Source organism: Mustelus asterias, chromosome 7 (assembly GCF_964213995.1).
Source record: "Mustelus asterias chromosome 7, sMusAst1.hap1.1, whole genome shotgun sequence".
Taxonomy (NCBI): Eukaryota; Metazoa; Chordata; class Chondrichthyes; order Carcharhiniformes; family Triakidae; genus Mustelus; species Mustelus asterias.
This window is the reverse complement of record NC_135807.1, coordinates 49,813,077-49,832,747: the sequence shown is the minus strand read 5'-3', so window position 1 is coordinate 49,832,747 and position 19,671 is coordinate 49,813,077. Positions and strand designations below refer to the sequence as shown.

Here is a 19,671-nt window from a genome sequence, read left to right as displayed (position 1 = left end):
CAAGATGCTGTTAGAAAAGTAGTTCCAGGATTTTGACCCAACAACAGTGAAGGAACAACGATATAGTTCCAGATCAGGATGGTGCTTGATTTGAGGGAGGAGCTTGCAAGTCCTGGTGTTCCCATGCGATTGCTGCCCTTGTCCTTCTTAGGTGGTAGAGGTTATGAGTTTGAAAAGTTCTGTTGAAGGAGCCTTAGCGAATTGTCGCAATGGTGCATAATGCTGTCACAACGTGCCAGTGATGGTGGGAGTAAATGTTTAAGATGCCAACGAAGTGAGCTGCTTTGCCTGGATGGTGTCAAGCTTCTCGAATGTTATTGGAGCTGCAGTCATTCAGCTGAAAGGAGGTATTCCATCACACACCTGACTTTTGCCATGTAGATGGTGGACAGGCTTTGGGGAACCAGGAGGCAAGTTACTCCCCACAGAATTCCAGGTTCTGCCCTGTGTTTGTAACCTCTATTATATGGCTAGTCCAGTTGAGTTTCCACTCAATGGTAACCCCCAAGATGTTGATAGTGAGAAATTCAGCAATGGCAATGCCATTGAATGATACGGGGCAATGGTTAGATTATCTATTGTTGGATATGGGCATTGCCTGGCACTTGTGTGGCACAAATATTACTTATTAGCCCAAGTCTGAATGTTATCCAGGTCTTTCTGCATCTGGGCATGGACTGCTTCAGTATCTGAGGAATTGTGAATGTTGCTGAACACTGTGCAATCAGTAAACATCCTATCTCTGACCTTATGATGGAGGGAAGGTCATTGATGAAGCAGTTGAAGTTGGTTGGACCTAGGACACTACCCTGAGGAACTCCTGTAATAATGTTCCGGGACTGAGATGATTGGGCTCCAACAATCACAACTATCCTCTATTGTACTCGGCAAGATTCCAACTAGTGGAGAGCTTCCACTGATTTCCATTGATTTCAATTTTGCTAGGGCTCCTTGATGTCAAGGATAGTCATTCTCACCTCCACAAATCTGTAGATTTTTACTTCTGAAATCCTTCTTCTCGGCCTCCTCCCAAGCTCTCTAAAATCTACCCACAAAACCTCCTCTCTCTCTCCAACTATGATGCTGGTACTGATGTGGACCACAGCCTCTGGTCATTCACCCTCCCCCGTCAGAGTTCTCTACAGCTGCTCTTTTTACTACCTTAGTAAAAGGGTACATACCATCCTGGAATCATGTATGCAGCAGGCAATAAAGCCTGTCTGTTCCACAAACTATAGAACCCCCTAACAATATTATGTTCCAAGCCTTCCCCACCTGTACAGTTGAGCCACTGGTGGTGCCATGGACTTGGCTCTGGTAGCATTCCATGGAGGAACAGTATTCATCGTGTCATGCTGGTTGGAGAGGGAATTATGCTCTTGGGATTCATGAACTACGTACCTGGTCCTGCTTTATGTTTGATAGTGATCAATTCTTTTCTGCCTGCACAACCTGAAGCTGTATGGTGATGACGACTAGAAATGAACTATTAATAAAACTATCAGACTAATGGAGGCAGTGACTCCAGCTGCCTCTCAAGTTTCAAAACCCAGAGCTTGATCTCTTCCAGCTTTTGACATTTTTTGCACTTTTTGGTTAACCAGAATGTATGGAATGTCATGGATTTCCACATAGAGTAAGAGTCACATCAAATGGGAGAGAGGTGCTCTGCCATTCATTTATTTATTGGGCTTGTGATGAGAGTTAAATACTTACCTTCTTTATTTAATAGATCAGGAACACTGGTTCCTGATGAATCTTGGGTCTCACATGAATGTGTTGGCTGGGAAATGGCCACACAGGAGCAGTTCATTTGTTTTGCAGCCTTTAGGATGAGGACTGCCCTGCACAGAAGCAAGGAGGCAGGTCAGATGTGCTGAGAAGGAGAACCATCTTAGTGAGTGTATCCCAAGGAGCAGGACATAGGAGGGGCACGGGGAGAATTTCCCAAACCAGGAGGGGGACATGGAGAGGTGCTAAAAAGTAGTTGCATGTAAGGAATCAAAACCAGGGAACAGAAATAGGACAGTTAAGTGAAAAGAATAGAGCAGAGTAATAGGCTCTGAATTCAAGAAAGAGCTGCAGTCATTAAGCAAAATGGGCCATTAGGGTAAACATTTCTCTTTGGAGCAGTGATGTTCTGCTTGGCACAGCTGAAATTTGAAATTGTGCATGCAAGGTGAAGCTTGACATGTGCAGAGGTCCAGGGAAAAGGAATCTCAGAAGACGCGATTGAAAACCCTGAGGTAGGTTGTCATTAAAACTGTTGATTGAGAGCAAATTTTGGAAAGAATCCAAAGGCAAGATCTTCAAATGTGGAGATTGGAAACCCTTATGAGAAAGAAGTTTAAGTGAAGTTGTTTGGCTCACAATGTGACAAACATCTGGGTGGGTTGTTGAGAAATCCAGGGAATTTGTTTGGTCACACCTGTCATCTATTGTGTAGTGTGGTGACTGACCACAGTTCGTCTATTAATTCATATATACCTTATAATTACCCTGACTGTTATAGTATAAGATAGCTTTTAAACTGTTTTAACTTTATGAACTTGTATGGTGGGGTTTTTTTGTTGCAAATCCATGGAATTTTTTGTCTTTATTCATTTGGTAAGCATCTTGGCTCTCAAACTTAATCTATTTTAAACAAAGGATATTGGTCCCCAGCTGGATCGTAACATAAATTGGGCACTCTCCCAGGATCTTGAATCCTGTGATGACACTGTACTATTTTGCTATATTTTGTATTTAAGGTGGGGTTACTTTAAGAGGAAGTGTTTTGTTACAGGAGTCGATTTATCTGGTAAACATGCAGCAGATACTAAGAATGTAGGCTAATAACTGATTTTAGCTATGAATGTGTTACTTTGTAGAGTTAATGGACCTTTTGTTTGTTTACGTTCTCCTGGGATTTTAGACTAGGTATGCAGAATCATGTGAGTTTTTTATTAGGTAGATTGACTGGGGCAGAGTCATCTGATTAATGGGAGGAGCTAAGATTGCCAGTTTCATTTTCATTTTAAAGTACCACAGTTGCTGCCTGGGCTGCCAGACGAAAGCAGTGTCTCTCTGTCTCTCTGCAAAGACTTTCTGAAAGTTTCAAGTCGGGTAGCCTAAGTATAAGCAAATATCTATGTGTTTTGCTGACTAATTTTAAAGTGGGCTTTATGTCTATAAGAGAATTATTGCTTGATTGGGTCTCATAGTGATAGCTTAGCAGTTCAGACTTGCATCTTGTCATGTTTAAGTATTGTTCAATTGTTAAAGGTTAAGCTAATTCATTTGTTATAATTAAACAGTGTTGTTAAATGAAGTTTGTTTTGATAAAAGCTCCCTTGTTTGTCAATAGAATCGCGCCTGGAGTGAAACATCTTATGCCAAAGCAGTCTAGCCTGGCTTCATAATATGCCTTGGGGATTCTGATCTGGTACCCTAGCAATCTGCAGATAAATATGAGTGCTGAGGGTTAAAGTTAATAAGATTTCCATGATGAATTTTATTATATTGATTGAAAAGCAGAATAGATTTGTCAATTGCTAAGACTTCTCTGGAAAGTGAAGACTTATTCCTAAATGATTTGCAACAATTAACCAAAGCTCCGCTAATGCTAAAGTTAAAGTTAGAGTTAAAAGCGGGGGCTAAGAAAGCAGAAATAATTGAGGTAATAGCACAGCCTCTGGGAAGGGAAGAAGGAAAATCTAATCCAGACAGCAATTCTGTTGAGTTAGCCAGAATTCAGTTGCAAATGAAGCAGCTTGAGATGTAAAGAGAAATGATCAACTTGAATTGAAAGAAAAAAAAAAGAAATGAAAAAGCTCAAATTGGAAAGAGAGAAGTGAACAAAAAAAATGGAAATTCAAAAGCTTGAATTTCAAAGAGAGAAAGAAATGAGACAGCATGAACTGGCTCGATAAAAGCTTAAGAAACAGATCAAAACAGTTTAGTAGTTCAGATGATGAATCAAATCCCATTTGGAGCTTTGATATAATAGAGACTCTTTGGGCAGGATTTTCTGGCTGGGCTCACCCCAAAACCAGAAAATCTTGCCAGGTCAATGGACCTTTCCATGGTCTGCCCCTTGCCTGCTACAGCTCCTGTGGCGGATGGAACAGGAAAATTCATCCCTTTGTCTCTCGCCTAATTTCACTGAAAATGGAGTTGAGAGATATTTTATCCTGTTTGAAGAGGTGACTACAAACCTAAAGTGGCCTAAGGACACATGGACTCTCATTTTGCAAAGTGTTTTGGTCAGGATGCTATGGATGCATCTTGTACTCCCTCTAGTTAAGGCTGTGGTGCTTGATGCTTATGAGCTTGGCCCCTGAAGCTTATCAGTTGCAATTTCAGAATTCAAAGAAAAAATCGAATGAAACATTTGTAAACTTTGCGAGGGAAAAAGAAATGTGGTGGGAACAGAAGTTTCAATCACTGAAGTTAGAATGAAGTTTGAAAATATGAGTGAGGTAATGATAATGGAAACATTTTGAAATAGCATCCCAATAAATATTTAGGTCATATCTGGAAGACCATGAGGTTTCTAGGGTATATAAAGCAGCAGTTCTGGCAGATGGTATGATATATCACATAGGCAGCTAGGGTGCAGTAGATCTCTATCTGTAAACTCACATGGAAGCTGGAGGAATAGAAAAGAATCTAACTTTATGGAGGAGGCAGAAGATGTTCCAGTCAGGGAAAATGATAGTATAGAAGATAAAAATGATGTAAAGAAACCAGTAAATTTTATTGCCTTAAGACCGGTTATGTCAAAGCCCATTGTTGCAAACTGATTGGTAAACTGATGGCAGTAATAAGAACACTTAAGGAGTCTTTCAAATAGGCTGTACCAGAAAAGGAAATGGATGTTAAAACAGTGGCACTGGTGCAAGTGATAGAGACTTCCACAGAAAATGGTGCACCAGGAAGTGAAACTTGTGAGAAACCCAATGCTTCGAAATTTTTACAATAGTTGTAGTTAGTTCGGGCTTTATATTTGAAGAGGAAAATACTCCATTTTTGTCCAAGCAATAGCACAGAAATATTGTTATCTGAGAGATTCAGTTTAACTTTACTGTTAACAAAGGATTTGATATTTCTTCAGAAAGTTCACTGAATCAAAATGTATTAATACAAGGTATTGAGGGGAACTGTATGTCTTACCCATTGCATCGTGTCAATTTAAGTTGTGTCGTGGTGAAGAGGTCTCGTATAGTTGGAATTGTTCCACACTTACCAATTGCAAATGTAGACGTTCTATTGGGCAATGATATAGTGGGTAGTATAGTTTTTTCACAAACTGGGATGGAGTGTCATAATTGCAAAGTTGTTCCATAAATGAAAACTACTTGTCCAGTTGTGACCCAGTTGAGCAGCAAAATAATCCAAGTAACGAAACTGATATGTCAACCTCAGTAATGGACAATGCAGAAACAGCAGAAATGCCTGCAGAACTGAAAACTAAGAATGGCCAGCACGGTGGCACAGTGGTTAGCACTGCTGCCTCACAGCACCAGAGACCCAGGTTCAATACTGGCCTCAGGTAACTGTCTGTGTGGAGTTTGCACGTTCTCCCCATGTTTGCGTGGGCTTCCTCTGGGTGCTCCAGTTTCCTCCTACACTTCAGAAATATGTGGGTTAGGTTGACTGGCCATGCTGAATTGCCACTTAGTGTCAGGGGAATTAACAGAGTAAATACGTGGGGTTGCAAGAATAGGACCTGGGTGGGATTGTTAATGGTGCAGGCTCGATGGGCTGAATGGCCTCTTTCTGCACTATAGGGATTTTACGATTATGATTTAATTTATGAATGTCAGCTAACAGGACTGAAACCACAAAATGGTCTGGCAGGTTCAAGAATCAGGGACACTGAATTACAAGTGCTTGCCAGTGTTGACACACAGGGTACAACAGGCAAGTGAACAGTTTGCAAACAAGCATTTTAAACCTGCAGAGGAATGGAATGGTATGGTTCCTTAATTGAGTGAAATATTGGAATGAACAAAGGAAGTCGTTGATGTTGCTCGAAGAAACTTTTTTTTAAAAGATCCTTTCGCATGGGATCAGGAAAAACTATAAGAAGTTAACATGTTCAAGGATCAAACCAAACAGAAATATGAAATCCTTTTGTGTGAACATAAAAAGCATCTCGATATCAAACAGCTAAAAGCTTTTGACCAGAAGGAAATTAGTTGTTAATGCACAAAGAAATCATTTTGACCTAATTGTGTCAAAATGAGAATTGACCACATTTGAGCTCGGGAAAGGAGCTTGAAGATAGAATTACACCAGCAGCTAATGAAGACAATGACAATTAGGATGTGGACATCAGCAAAACAGTCTTTGTAGAGTCAATGAGTAGAACAAAGAGGAAAAAGAAACACAAGCATTGAGTTACCATAATTCTATGATGTTTAAATTCTGCTAATCCTACATGTTCCACTTATTGGCTTTCATTTTCATTAAACCATTGTAACTTTATTAGACAACATGTGTAATAGTGGATCAACATTTTTTTTTATTAGTTCATGGGATGTGGGCATCGCTGGCTGGAGCAGCTTATATTACTCATCCCTGAGGGCATTTACGAGTCAACCACATTGCTTTCAGTCTGGAGTCATATGTAGGCCAGACCAGATAAGGACGGCAGATTTCCTTCCCTGAAGGACATTAGTAAACCAGATGGATTTTTACGACAATCGACAATGGTTTCATGGTCATCATTAGACTTGTAATTCCAGATTTTCTTTTAATTCAAATTTTACCATCTGCCATGGTGGGATTCGAACCCTGGTCTCCAGAGTATTATCCTGGGTCTCTGGATTACCAGTCCAGTGACAATAACACTATCTGTCTACAATGTGACAAGCTATTTGTTAAAAGTTTGTGATATTAACTTCTTGCCAAGAGAGTGCAAAGCCGTTGTAAAGAAACCTTCACAGAAGTGAAGCTTTCTTTCTTCCAAGGGAAAAGGTGTGATGAAACTCAAATACTTACCTTCTTTAGTTCATAGGTCAGGAACCCTGGTTCCTGCTGAACCTTTGGCCTCCCATGCATGCACCAGCCAGGAAGTGGCTCCACATGTGCAGTTCAGTTGTTTAGTGTTCAGGAGCCTGAGGACCAGCCCCACGTGGCTGCAGAGATGGGAAAAGGGAAACAGTGCAAAGAGGCAGGTCAGATAATCTAAGAGGGAGCACCATGATATTGGCCATGTCCCAGGGAGTAAGGCACAGAAGATGGACAGAGAGAATGCCCCAAACCAGAGAGGGGAACAGGGAGAGGTCCCAAAAGGTAATCCCAGGTGCAGGATCAAAGCTTGAGGACAGAACTAGGTCCCTTAAGTAAAATTAAAAGAAAGGAGCAGAATAGTAGGCCAGAATTCTCTGACCGTTCACGCCAGCGGGCTTCTCTGGTCCGGCTGGCAGCACACCCCCACCTGCAAGTTTCCCGGCAGCGTGGCGTGCCTTCAATGGGAAATCCCATTGACAGCAGTGGGACCAGAAAATCCTGCCACCAGTGAGCAGCACGCTGCCTTCCATTGCTGGGAAACACATTGCTGGGAGGCCAAAGAATCTAGTTCATTTGCTCCAGATTCAAGAAAGCGCTGCAGGGAGCAGACCCTAAGTAACCTGGGCAGTTGGGGAAAAGGCACCTCTTTGAAACAGTGATATTCTGCTTGGCACAGCCAAAGATCTGAAATTGTGCATGGAAGGTGAAGCTTGAGTGCACTCAGAAATCCAGGGGAGAAAAACCAATGAAGGCAAGATTGAAACCCTGCAAGGTAGGTCATCGTTAACGCTGTCCAAGTGGGAGCTAGCCTTTGGAGAGAATTTCAAGGTGAGATGCTCAAATGTGGAATTTGGATAACCTTGTGAGAGAGACAGTGAGACTGGTTGGCCCACAATGTGACAAATGTCTTGGGGGGTGTTGTTGAGAAATCCAGGGAAACTGTTTTTGTCGCACTTGTCATCTATTGTGTAGTGCGGTATATCCAACTACAGTTTACCTGCTAATTCACATGTTCCTCATAGTTACCCTGAATGCTAGAGTATAAGACAGATATTGTAAATTGTTTCATCTTTCTGAACTTGTATAGTAAAACTTACTTTTGTTTCTTCCAAACTTTGTGACTCAATTCACTTAGTGAGCATATAGGCTCGCAAGCTTAATCTACTTTAAACAAAATATAATTGGTCCCTAAATGGATTCTGTCACCAGACATTTTATCCTGCTGTTGTCACCCAACTCTTAGCCAGCTCCCACCTTTCCTGGTTGGGACCTGCTCTGTCACAATATCTTTTATCCCAGCTGCTCTCTCTCTCCCCATGACAATGCTGCTGTTGACACATGTTGGCAAAATAATGGTATGTTCATGGCGTCTGCCATTATTAATGGTTTTTAAAATAGCAATTTGTGGTGGGAAGAGATTACCCATGAGTTCTATGTCACCACAAATGGCTGGCCAGTTGGCCCCGCTCTGCTGTTAGCATTACAACAATAGGAGCTCTTTGCCAAATTCCCCATGGATTTCAACAAAATGTTAGATTTGTGCCTTAAATATCGCTGATATTTAAAGCTGCAATTTCTTGACAAAAGAACCATATTAATGACATGATTTGTGGCTCTGACTTGAAACTTAACCTTGGCAGTCGAGAAATGGAACATAGGAACTGTGGCCAGTTAAGTATTTCCAAAAATTAAATTTTAAAAACAAATTTAAATGTTTGCCCTTCTCTTTTCTCTCTGAGTCTTAGTCCAACCTTTGATTCGCTCTTTGTTTCTCTTTCTGTTTATAATTTGCCTCTAAGTCACCCTATTCTGCATTGTTTGCCCTGTTCTTTCTCTATCTTTGGATGTTGGGTCCAATGAAATTTAAACAATCCCTGATGCCCCTTCAGCTCACCATCCTATTACCAATTCTGGCAATTTACCAAGCAAAAATAATATGACCTGAAGGATGAAGGAAAAATTCCAAATCACAGCACTTGATACAAAATGTGCCACTCCAGCAATTTTTGGCCCATTAAAATGTATAAATTGGCTGAGTGATGCATTCATAACAATCTTTGTAGCTATGAATACACATTACTGCTGTTATTTTACATCTGACTGCGTTTATAGCTTTTCTAAATCACCTTGCGAGTGGTGTTACTACGGACAAGATCATTTTCCTAATTATTTGAACTTCAGAGAACCTCATGAAAAGTACACAGAGTTAGTTAATCAAAGCAATTGGAACTAGAATACAGTGGAGTAGGCAATGCTAATCTGCAATTAGTACTCGGAAAATCAACCATGATGTTGCTTCTACTATATCCTCTGGTCTGATGTAAACATGGTATTGATGTAGCATCATTATGATTCCTGCCACTGCTGTTATTCCCGATTGGAATTTGTATAAACCTTCACTGGCTAATTTGGCGGCAATTTTAGACTGGATTTTTAACAAAAGTGAAATTAGAAAACACTTCCACGCATTAAGGTTGGTAGATGTCTGGAATTCTCTTCCCCATATTGTAATTGGTGCTAGAATTTAAATATGAGATTGATAGATTTCTTTTATTGATTAATGGCTTTAAGGGACCTGAAGATCCTGCCGGTGGGAAGGGCTGGAAAATTCAGCCCAAAGGTTTTCAATTAGTACTTTATTTCTGAAGTAGCCAGATTTCACCCACATCAGAATAACCCGGTCCCTAATGCAGGGAATGTACCGATGAATATCGAGATTAGTCTGATCCTGGAGCAGTCCATTTCCTGTTGGACAACTTCATATGACCAACTCTCTCATATTTCCATTCTGCAATTCAGTGAACTGAAAATTAATGCTGTATATGGGAAGACCGGAATGGAAGATTGTATAGATAATTGGGGCTGTGGGAGCACTAATCATCACTCCAATTTGGTAATGCCAGAGCTATATATATTTGCATTAAGCTGAAGGCTGCCTACACCTTTCTTATCATAGAATCCCTACAGTGCAGAAAGAGGCCATTCGGTCCATTGAGCCTGCACCGACAACAATTCCACCCAAACCCTATACCCGTAACCCCACGTATTTATCCGGCTAATCTCCATAAGGGGCAATTCAGCATGGTCAATCAACCTAATCCACACATCCTTGGAGTGTGGGAGGAAACCAGAGCACCCGGGGGAAACCCACGCAGAAATGGGGAGAACGTGCAAACTCCACACAGTCACCTGAGGCCAGAATTGAACCCGGGTCCCTGGCGCTGTGAGGCAGCAGTGCTAACCACTGTGCCACCCTCAATGTAATTTTCTTAGTATAACTGGAGTGTCAGCCTAAGGTATGGGAGGGATTTCACTTGCAATCGATTATAATGCAGAACGTTTACTTTAAACTTTGAATTCCCCCAATCCCGAAGTACCACTGGACATCAGGGATGTACAGGTATCTCTTGCATCGAGTGTGTATTAGGGTCCAAATGATAGAAATGTGCATCAGAACACAGCTGCCTGTTTGTGAGCTGGTGGATGATGCCCCTACTCCTAAAACCAACAATATTTTTGAATGAACAAAAAGGGAGGTAGATACAAGCCCTGATTTTACTGGCATGTCCACCCCAAAATCGGGGCAGGCGAGGCTCGCAGAACGGCATTCTCCGTTGGCCTTGGGTGTGATCTTCCGAGCCTCGGGCAGTTGTGCCGGTAAAATTCCGGCCACAGTGTACACAAATCCTACTCCAAATTCTTACTCCCACCAGTTTAGGTAGGTGCTGTGCAATTTCAGCCCACAAATGTCCAACTATGAATATTAAAATATTACTCCATTTCAAATGAAGAAGTGTAAGTTGAAAACTGCAAGAAGAGTTTTTAAGCTTGTATTTTATCATTTGCTAAACTTCCAAGTATTGGAAATGGATAGCTGTCAGTTTGAAAGATTGAAGTATAATTAAACAGAAGGGAAAATGCTCCAAGAACAGCTTTCCTCCTTCAGTGGAAGGAAATCTAACTGCAATCAACTGTAGCAATTTTGACAGATGCGGAAACAAACATTCCAAGCTAGATATTTATAACGAATGATTGTGGCTTTCATTGATTAGTTTAAAGTGTTTGATTGCACTTTTCCATTTGGACCAAGTATCTGTTCTTGAGAAGAATGTTGTCAGAGTGTATAAAGGTTTTCATTGAAATCAGTGCTTTCTTGTACGTTTGTGCTTCTGGTCAATCAGAATGAAGCCCTCATTTGTCCCATTGTTACTTTGCAGTTAAAACAAACTGAAGGAGACACGGTAGTTGATGACAATGGACCGGTTGACATCTGGAATAAGGTATCACCTTGAACAAAAACAACAGAAGAAAAGATGTAACATATATTAAGACTGATAGTCAATCTTGCGTGGGAGTTACTTCATCTTTGTTGGAGATTACATTTGTGACCTGCAAGGAAGAAACTTTCATCAGGTTTAAATTCTGTCCAGTTTGTATGCTTGTTGGATTTCCATAGCCATAACTGTGGAGGAATTTTTTAAAAACATATATTCTCAGTATTTTAAATGTGACGAAAAAAACACATGTATCTCTTTTACATATAGCCCATGATAAATTAACGTGGCTCTGTAAAGGAATCTTAACAAAAATTATACTCGTATAGTATTGGGATAAAGTTATTTTGATATCAGCATGTATTAATTGTCAAACCTTGTTTTCAGGTTTGAGTGACGTTTGAAGTTGTAATGTGGTCTTGGCTTTAAGTGTGTTACAATAATTGCATGATCTGACTGATCATGTACAAACTACACCTAATTATCATTTTTGTTTGTCGTATGGGAAATGTGAGTTAAATGAGCTAGTGAATTAAAAAGTATGTGTTTGCATTAACAAGGAATAGCAGGTAAATCCAGGGGCCATATTCTGAAAATGATATAATTGTTGGATTTAACTGTTGCATTCGTTTTAACCTAAGCTGCCCAACAAGAATCCCACGTAAGTAAAATTGGGTCAGGTGTAAAACAAAAGTTGCACCCAGTTCCATCAGTTTAATGAAAGATGATGTTCCAAAATGGCACCAGAGCAAGGCAACTTCTTGCGAACTGTGTCTAGCATACCCTCTAATTCTATCTTTTACTCTCGTTCTATGCTTCTAAAATTCTATTACACCCTAGCTATGATTGTAACACTACGTTCTGCACCCTCTCCGCTCCTTGTCTATGTACAGTATGCTTTGTCTGTATAGCGTGCAAGAAACAATACTTTTCATACATGTGACAATAATAAATCAAATCAAATCAAAATTTCCCCCATGACCTCACGAGATATTAACCCAGATTTCCTTTTGTACTTACACCTGTTTTGGGGCAGATTTGGGAAGGGGGGAGCATAGGAATTGTGGCAGGGAACTATTTCACTAGCTCCTCGATCCTTCCCACCATTTTTACAATTGTCCTCAGAGATGATGAAGGATGGTAAACATGCATGAGAATTACAGGATAATAAAAGGAAAACATCATCCAACATGTTTCCTGTCATTAATTCCTGAACAATTTTGAATCCCATTGGATCCCACTCAATCCCACGGCATTGAGCAAAACAGAAGTGTTAAAAAATAAAAAACTGATTTACCCAATGTTATTTATCATAGTGAGTGATTGCAGGAGGCTTTTTTTTTCATTCTTTGACCAACACTGTGCTGTGATGGCCGTCACATCTTTTTCCTTCCCTACCTCTGAAGTCATCTCCTAAAAGTTTACACATCTATTAAGTACATCCAATAAGCACTTGTTCCCAGGGGTTGAGGACTGAGGAAGGAATATAATACAGAAAAGAGTTAAAGTGATTTTTGCTAACATTCATTTCTGCTTCATTTCATTTTACCTTAACCAGCTAAAACCTTTTGAAAATTAGCCCTCAATAATGTGAAAGAAATAAAATGTTTCAATTGTAAAATTGTTACAATTTTCAGTGAATTTTTTAGTGTCTTAATTTGATGATTAATAAGCAGAAAGAAAACTGAATCTTTTAACAGAGTCGGGAAAATTCCTTTCATTCTTCTTGTCCAATCTTTTCACATGGGGGGCACATTTCAACATTTTTCTCAATCTCCCACTCACACTTTCTCAAACTGCCCCCACAAACTCTCCTCCCCCTCAGACTCTCTCCCCCACCCCCCCTCCCCCACATACTCTCTCTCTCACCACTCACTCTCTTACTCCCCACAGTCCCTCTCCCCCTATCACTCCCTCACCCTCCCTCTCGCACCTCCCTCCCCCTCACACTCCCTCACTCTTCATCCACTCTCTCCCATCCTTTAACTCTCTCTTCCACTTTACATTCTCTTTGCCTCCCATCCTCGCTCACCCCTCTCAAACTCTCTCTCTCTCTCACTCACCCTCACACTCACCTCCTCACACTCTCCCCATTACATACTTCCCACCTCCCCCTCACACACTCTCACCCTCCCCCTCCCACTCCCTCACCCTTCCCCTCACACTCTCTCACCCTCCCCCTCACACTCTCTCACCCTCCCCCTCACACTCTCTCCCCCTCACACTCTCTCACCCTCCCCATCACACTCCCTCACCCTCCCCTTCACACTCTCTCCCCCTCCCCCTCACACTCTCTCCCCCTCCCCTTCACACACTCTCACGCTCCCTCTCACATTCTCTCACCCTCCCTCTCGCATTCTCTCCCCCTCCCAATCACACTCTCTCCCCCTCCCCTTCTCACTCTCTCCCCCTCCCCCTCACACTCTCTCACGCTCCCTCTCACACACTCTCACCCTCCCTCTCACACTCTCTCCCCCTCCCCCTCATATTCTCTCACCCTCCCCTCACACTCCCTCACCCTCCCCCTCACACTCTCTCCCCCTCCCCCTCACACTCTCTCCCCCTCCCCCTCACACTCTCTCCCTCTCCCCCTCACACTCTCTCACGCTCCCTCTCACACACTCTCACGCTCCCCCTCACACTCTCTCACCCCCCCCTCACACTCTCTCAGCCTCCCTCTCACACTCTCTCACCCTCCCCCTCACACTCTCTCACGCTCCCCTCACACTCTCTCACCCTCCCTCCCCCTCACATTCTCTCATGCTCCCCCTAACACTCCCCCTCCCCCTCCCACTCTCTCACCCTCCCCCTCACACTCTCTCACGCTCCCCCTCACACTCTCTCACCCTCCCTCTCACATTCTCTCACCCTCCCTCTCACACACCCTCACCCTCCCCCTCACACTCTCTCATGCTCCCTCCCCTCACACTCTCTCACCCTCCCCCTCACACTCTCTCACCCTCCCTCTCACCCTCTCTCACCCTCCCCCTCACACTCTCTCACCCTCCCCCTCCCACTCTCTCCCCCTCCCCCTCACACTCTCTCACGCTCCCTCTCACACTCCCTCACCCTCCCCCTCACACTCTCCCTCTCCCCCCCACGCTCACCCTCACACTCTCTCACCCTCCCTCTCACACTCTCTCACCCTCCCCCTCTCTCACGCTCCCCCTCACACTCTCTCACGCTCCCCCTCACACTCTCTCCCTCTCCCCATCCCACTCCCACTCCCTCACCCTCCCCCTCGCAATCTCTCACCCTCCCTCTCTCACTCCGCTCCCCCTCCCCCTCGCACTCTCTCATCCTCACCCTCACTAATTCCCTCACCCTCCCTCTCACACCCCCCTCACCCTCCCCCTCACGCTCTCTCACCCTCCCTCACACTCTCTTACCCTCTCCCTCATACTCTTTCACCCTCTCCACAAAGGCTGTCTCCCCCCTGAGGCTCTCCCTCAGAGTTTCTCTCCCATCTTACACTTGCTTAGCCCCCCCATCCTCTCTCCCCATCCCACTCTTTCACCTTCACTCTCTCTTGCTCTCTCTCCTCCCACTCTCTTGCTCCCCCTCTCACACTCACTCTCCCTCTCGCACACAGTTTCACTTACTTTGATGCCAATGGGCCCCATTCTGGGTGCCGTACCCCTGCTCCAGCGCAACTGTCCCTCAGCAACCTGTTCCCTGATTCCATGGCCCCCTCCTCCTCATTTTCTCATTCCTCGGCCCTCCTGGTACTCCTCGGCTCCCCACTCCTCACTCCTCGGCTCCTCACTCCTCGGCTCCCCACTCTTCAGTTGCCCGGCCCTCACCTAGAACAAAGAATAGTACAGCACAGGAAACAGGCCCTTCGGCCCTCCAAGCCTGCGCCGCTCCTTGGTCCAACTAGACCATTCGTTTGTATCCCTCCATTCCCAGACTGTTCATGTGACTATCCAGGTAAGTCCTAAACGATGCCAGCGTGTCTGCCTCCACCACCCTACATGGCAGCGCATTCCAGGCCCCACCACTCTCTGTGTAAAAAACATCCCTCTGATATCTGAGTTATACCTTGAGCCCGTGACCCCTCGTGATCGTCACCTCCGACCTGGGAAAAAGCTTCCCACTGTTCACCCTATCTATATCCTTCATAATTTTGTACACCTCTATTAGGTCTCCCCTCATTCTCCGTCTTTCCAGGGAGAACAAGCCCAGTTTACCCAATCTCTCCTCATAGCTAAGACCCTCCATACCAGGCAACATCCTGGTAAACCTTCTCTGCTCTCTCTCAATAGCCTCCACGTCCTTCTGGTAGTGCGGCGACCAGAACTGGACGCAGTACTCCAAATGTGGCCTAACCAGCGTTCCATACAGCTGCAACATCAGACTCCAGCTTTTATACTCTATACCCCGTCCTATAAAGGCAAGCATACCATATGCCTTCTTCACCACCTTCTCCACCTGAGCTGCCACTTTCAAGGATTTGTGGACTTGCACACCTAGGTCCCTCTGTGTTTCTATACTCTTGATGGCTCTGCCATTTATTGTATAACTCCCCCCTACATTAGTTCTTCCAAAATGCATCACTTCACATTTATCTGGATTAAATTCCATCTGCCATTTCTCCGCCCAATTTTCCAGCCTATCTATATCCTGCTGTATTGTCCGACAATGTTCATCGCTATCCGCAAGTCCAGCTATCTTCGTGTCATCCGCAAACTTGCTGATAACACCAGTTACACCTTCTTCCAAATCATTTATATATATCACAAATAGCAGCGGTCCCAGTACAGAGCCCTGCGGAACACCACTGGTCACAGACCTCCAGCCGGAAAAAGACCCTTCAACTGCTACCCTCTGTCTCCTGTGGCCAAGCCAGTTTTCTACCCATCTAGCCACCTCTCCTTGAATCCCATGAGCCTTAACCTTCTTAACCAACCTGCCATGAGGGACTTTGTCAAATGCCTTACTGAAATCCATATAGACGACATCCACGGCCGTTCCTTCGTCAACCGTTTTTGTCACTTCCTCAAAAAACTCCACCAAATTTGTAAGGCACGACCTCCCTCTTACAAAACCATGCTGTTTGTCACTAATGAGATTGTTCCATTCTAAATGCGCATACATTCTGTCTCTAAGAATCCTCTCCAACAACTTCCCTACCACAGATGTCAAGCTCACTGGCCTATAATTACCCGAGTTATCCCTGCTACCCTTCTTAAATAACGGTACCACATTCGCTATCCTCCAATCCTCAGGGACCTCACCTGTGTCCATTGAAGAGACAAAGATTTCCGTCAGAGGCCCAGCAATTACATCTCTTGTCTCCCTGAGCAGTCTAGGATAGATGCCATTAGTCCCTGGGGATTTGTCAGTTTTAATGTTACCTAAAAAACCTAACACTTCCTCCCTTGTAATGGAGATTCTCTCTAACGGGTCAACACCTCCCTCTGAGACACTCCCAGTCAACAAGTCCCTCTCCTTTGTGAATACTGATGCAAAGTATTCATTTAGGATCTCCCCTATTCCCTTGGGTTCTAAGCATAATTCCGCTCCTTTGTCCCTGAGAGGTCCGACTTTTTCCCTGACAACTCTTTTGTTCCTAACATGTGAATAAAATGCCTTAGGATTCTCCTTAATCCTGTCTGCCAAGAACATTTCGTGACCTCTTTTTGCCCTTCTAACTCCCCGTTTGAGTTCTTTCCTACTCTCTCTGTATTCCTCCAGAGCTGCATCTGTTTTCAGTTGCCTGGACCTAACGTACGCCTCTCTTTTCTTTTTGATCAGATCCTCAATTTCCCTGGTTATCCACGGCTCTCGAATCCTACCTTTCCTATCCTTCCTTTTTACAGGCACATACCTGTCCTGCAGCCTTATCAACTGTTCCTTAAAAGACTCCCACATGCCAGACGTGGTCTTGCCCCCGAACAGCCTCTCCCAATCAACGGCCACCAATTCCTGCCTAATCCGGCTATAGTTAGCCTTCCCCCAATTTAGCACCCTACCCTTAGGACAACACTCGTCCTTGTCCATTACTATCCTAAAGTTAACAGAGTTGTGGTCACTATTTGCCACATGTTCCCCTACCGAAACTTTGACGACCTGAGCGGGCTCATTTCCCAGAACTAGATCCAGTATAGCCCCCTCTCTAGTTGGGCTATCTACATACTGTTCCAAAGAACCTTTCAGTACGCATTTTACAAATTCCTCCCCGTCCAGACCCCCAGCCCTAAGCACTTTCCAGTCTATACCAGGGAAATTGAAGTCTCCCACTACAACAACCCTATTTTTTCTGCACATATCCAGAATCTCCTGACATATCCGTTCCTCCACTTCCCGTGGGCTGTTGGGTGGCCTGTAGTATACCCCCAGCATAGTGATTGCACCTTTCCTGTTTCTGAGCTCCACCTACAGCGACTCAGTACATGACCCCTCTAAATTGTCTACCCTCTGCACCGCTGTAATATGCTCCCTAACGAATACCGCTACTCCCCCACCTTTTTTAGCCCCTCCTCTGTCTCGCCTAAAACACTTATACCCCGGAATATTCAGCTGCCAGTCCTGTCCTTTTAACCATGTCTCCGTCACCGCAACCATATCCAAATTCCGGGTAAGCATTAAGGCCCCAAGTTTGTCTCTCTTACCCATTACGCTCCTCGCATTGAAGCAGATGCACTTCAGACCTCCAGGCCCACTCAGGTCATCCTGCTCCAGAGTGCTCCTCTTCTTAGCTAGCCTTGCCCTGGCCCCCAGCTCAACCCCAGCCTCAGTACTTACTGACCTACTGTTTTGATCCCCACTCCCCTGCCACACTAGTTTAAACCCTGCCGAAACACTCCAGCAAAACTCCCAGCCAGTATATTTGTGCCCTTCCAGTTAAGGTGTAACCCATCCTTTCCGTAGAGGTGCCATCCTCTCATGAAGACTTCCCAATGATCTATGAATTTGAAACCCTCCCTCTTGCACCAGTCCTTTAGCCACGTGTTCAATTGTAGAATCTCCCTGTTCCTGGCCTCACTAGCATTAGGCACTGGGAGCAGTCCAGAGATTGCTCCCCTAGAGACCTTATTTTTTAGCCTAGCACCCATCTCCCTGAATTGCTCTCGCATGACCCCCCTGCTCTTTCTACCTACGTCATTTTCACCAATGTGTACAATTACATCTGTTTGATTACCTTCCCTTTTTAATATGCTTCCTACTCTCTCGGAGACATCCAGTACCCCGGCACCAGGGAGGCAGACTACTATCCTGGAGTCTTGTTCGCGCCCGCAGAACCACCTGTCCGTGCCTCTAACCATCGCATCTCCCACCGTTATTTCTCTCCTAATCCCCTTCTTTCCCTTCTGGGCCTCTGAGCCTGTCTCTGTGCAGGCGATCTGGTCTTTGTGGCTTACCCCTGGAGGGTCATCCCCCTCCACAGAATCCAAAACAATATACCTATTTTGGAGGGCAACCACAGGGGATCCCTCCACTGACTGTTCACTCCCTTCCCCTTTCCCATCTGTTCCTCCCTGTCCCTCGGCTGCCCGGTCCTCACCATCCTGTCCCTCGGCAACTCGGTCCTCACCATCCTGTCCCTCAGCAACTCGGTCCTCACCATCCTGTCCCTCGGCAACTCGGTCCTCACCATCCTGTCCCTCGGCAACTCGGTCCTCACCATCCTGTCCCTCGGCAACTCGGTCCTCACCATCCTGTCCCTCGGCAACTCGGTCCTCACTATCCTGTCCCTCGGCAACTCGGCCCTCACCTTCCTGTCCCTCAGTTGCCCGGCCCTCACCTTCCTGTCCCTCGACTACCCGGCCCTCACCTTCCTGTCCCTCGACTACCCGGCCCTCACCTTCCTGTCCCTCAGTTGCCCGGCCCTCACCCTCCTGTCCCTCGGCATCGACACACTCTGAACTCAACAACACTGGTTTTCGCTGCTCCTCCAATCACACATTGTTTCTCTCCCAGATTTGCTGCTGGTTGGCTCACGAGTCAGAAGAAGAAAATCGGCCTGCGTTTGGAGGAGGAGCTCCATGTCGAAACTTCCATCCAAACGTACCTGTTTGACAAGCATTTTGAATACTGGCTCTGGGGGCCCCATAGAAGGGCTTCGCCAGCCGCATATTGGACAAGCCTGTCTGTGTATCAAAAAATAGCAAAGTAAATACAATATAACATTATAAAATTCCTACAGAACAGAAGGAGGCCATTCAGCCCTTCGAGTCTGCACTGACAACAATCCCACCCAGGCCGTATCCCCGTAATCCCACACATTTACCCTGCTAATCCCCCTGACGCTAAGGGACAATTTAGCATGGCCAATCAACCTAACCCGCACATCTTTGGACTGTGGAAGGAAACCGGAGCACCAAGAGGAAACCCATGCAGACACGGGGAGAACGTGCAAACACCCACAGTCACCCAAGCCAGGAATCAAACCCAG

The 19,671-nt window shown here is 44.7% G+C and overlaps 1 protein-coding gene across 2 annotated transcripts in view; it reads left to right on the top strand.

Moving 5' to 3' along the window:
* Positions 1 to 12,889, top strand: part of LOC144495703 (RNA-binding Raly-like protein) — a 481,162-nt gene extending 468,273 nt beyond the window's left edge. For both annotated transcript variants that reach the window (XM_078216042.1, XM_078216043.1), the window contains one exon: positions 11,217 to 12,889. The gene's annotated coding sequence lies outside the window, so the exon portion shown is untranslated. The remainder of the gene's footprint in view (positions 1 to 11,216) is intronic.
* The last annotated feature ends 6,782 nt before the right edge of the window (positions 12,890 to 19,671 follow it).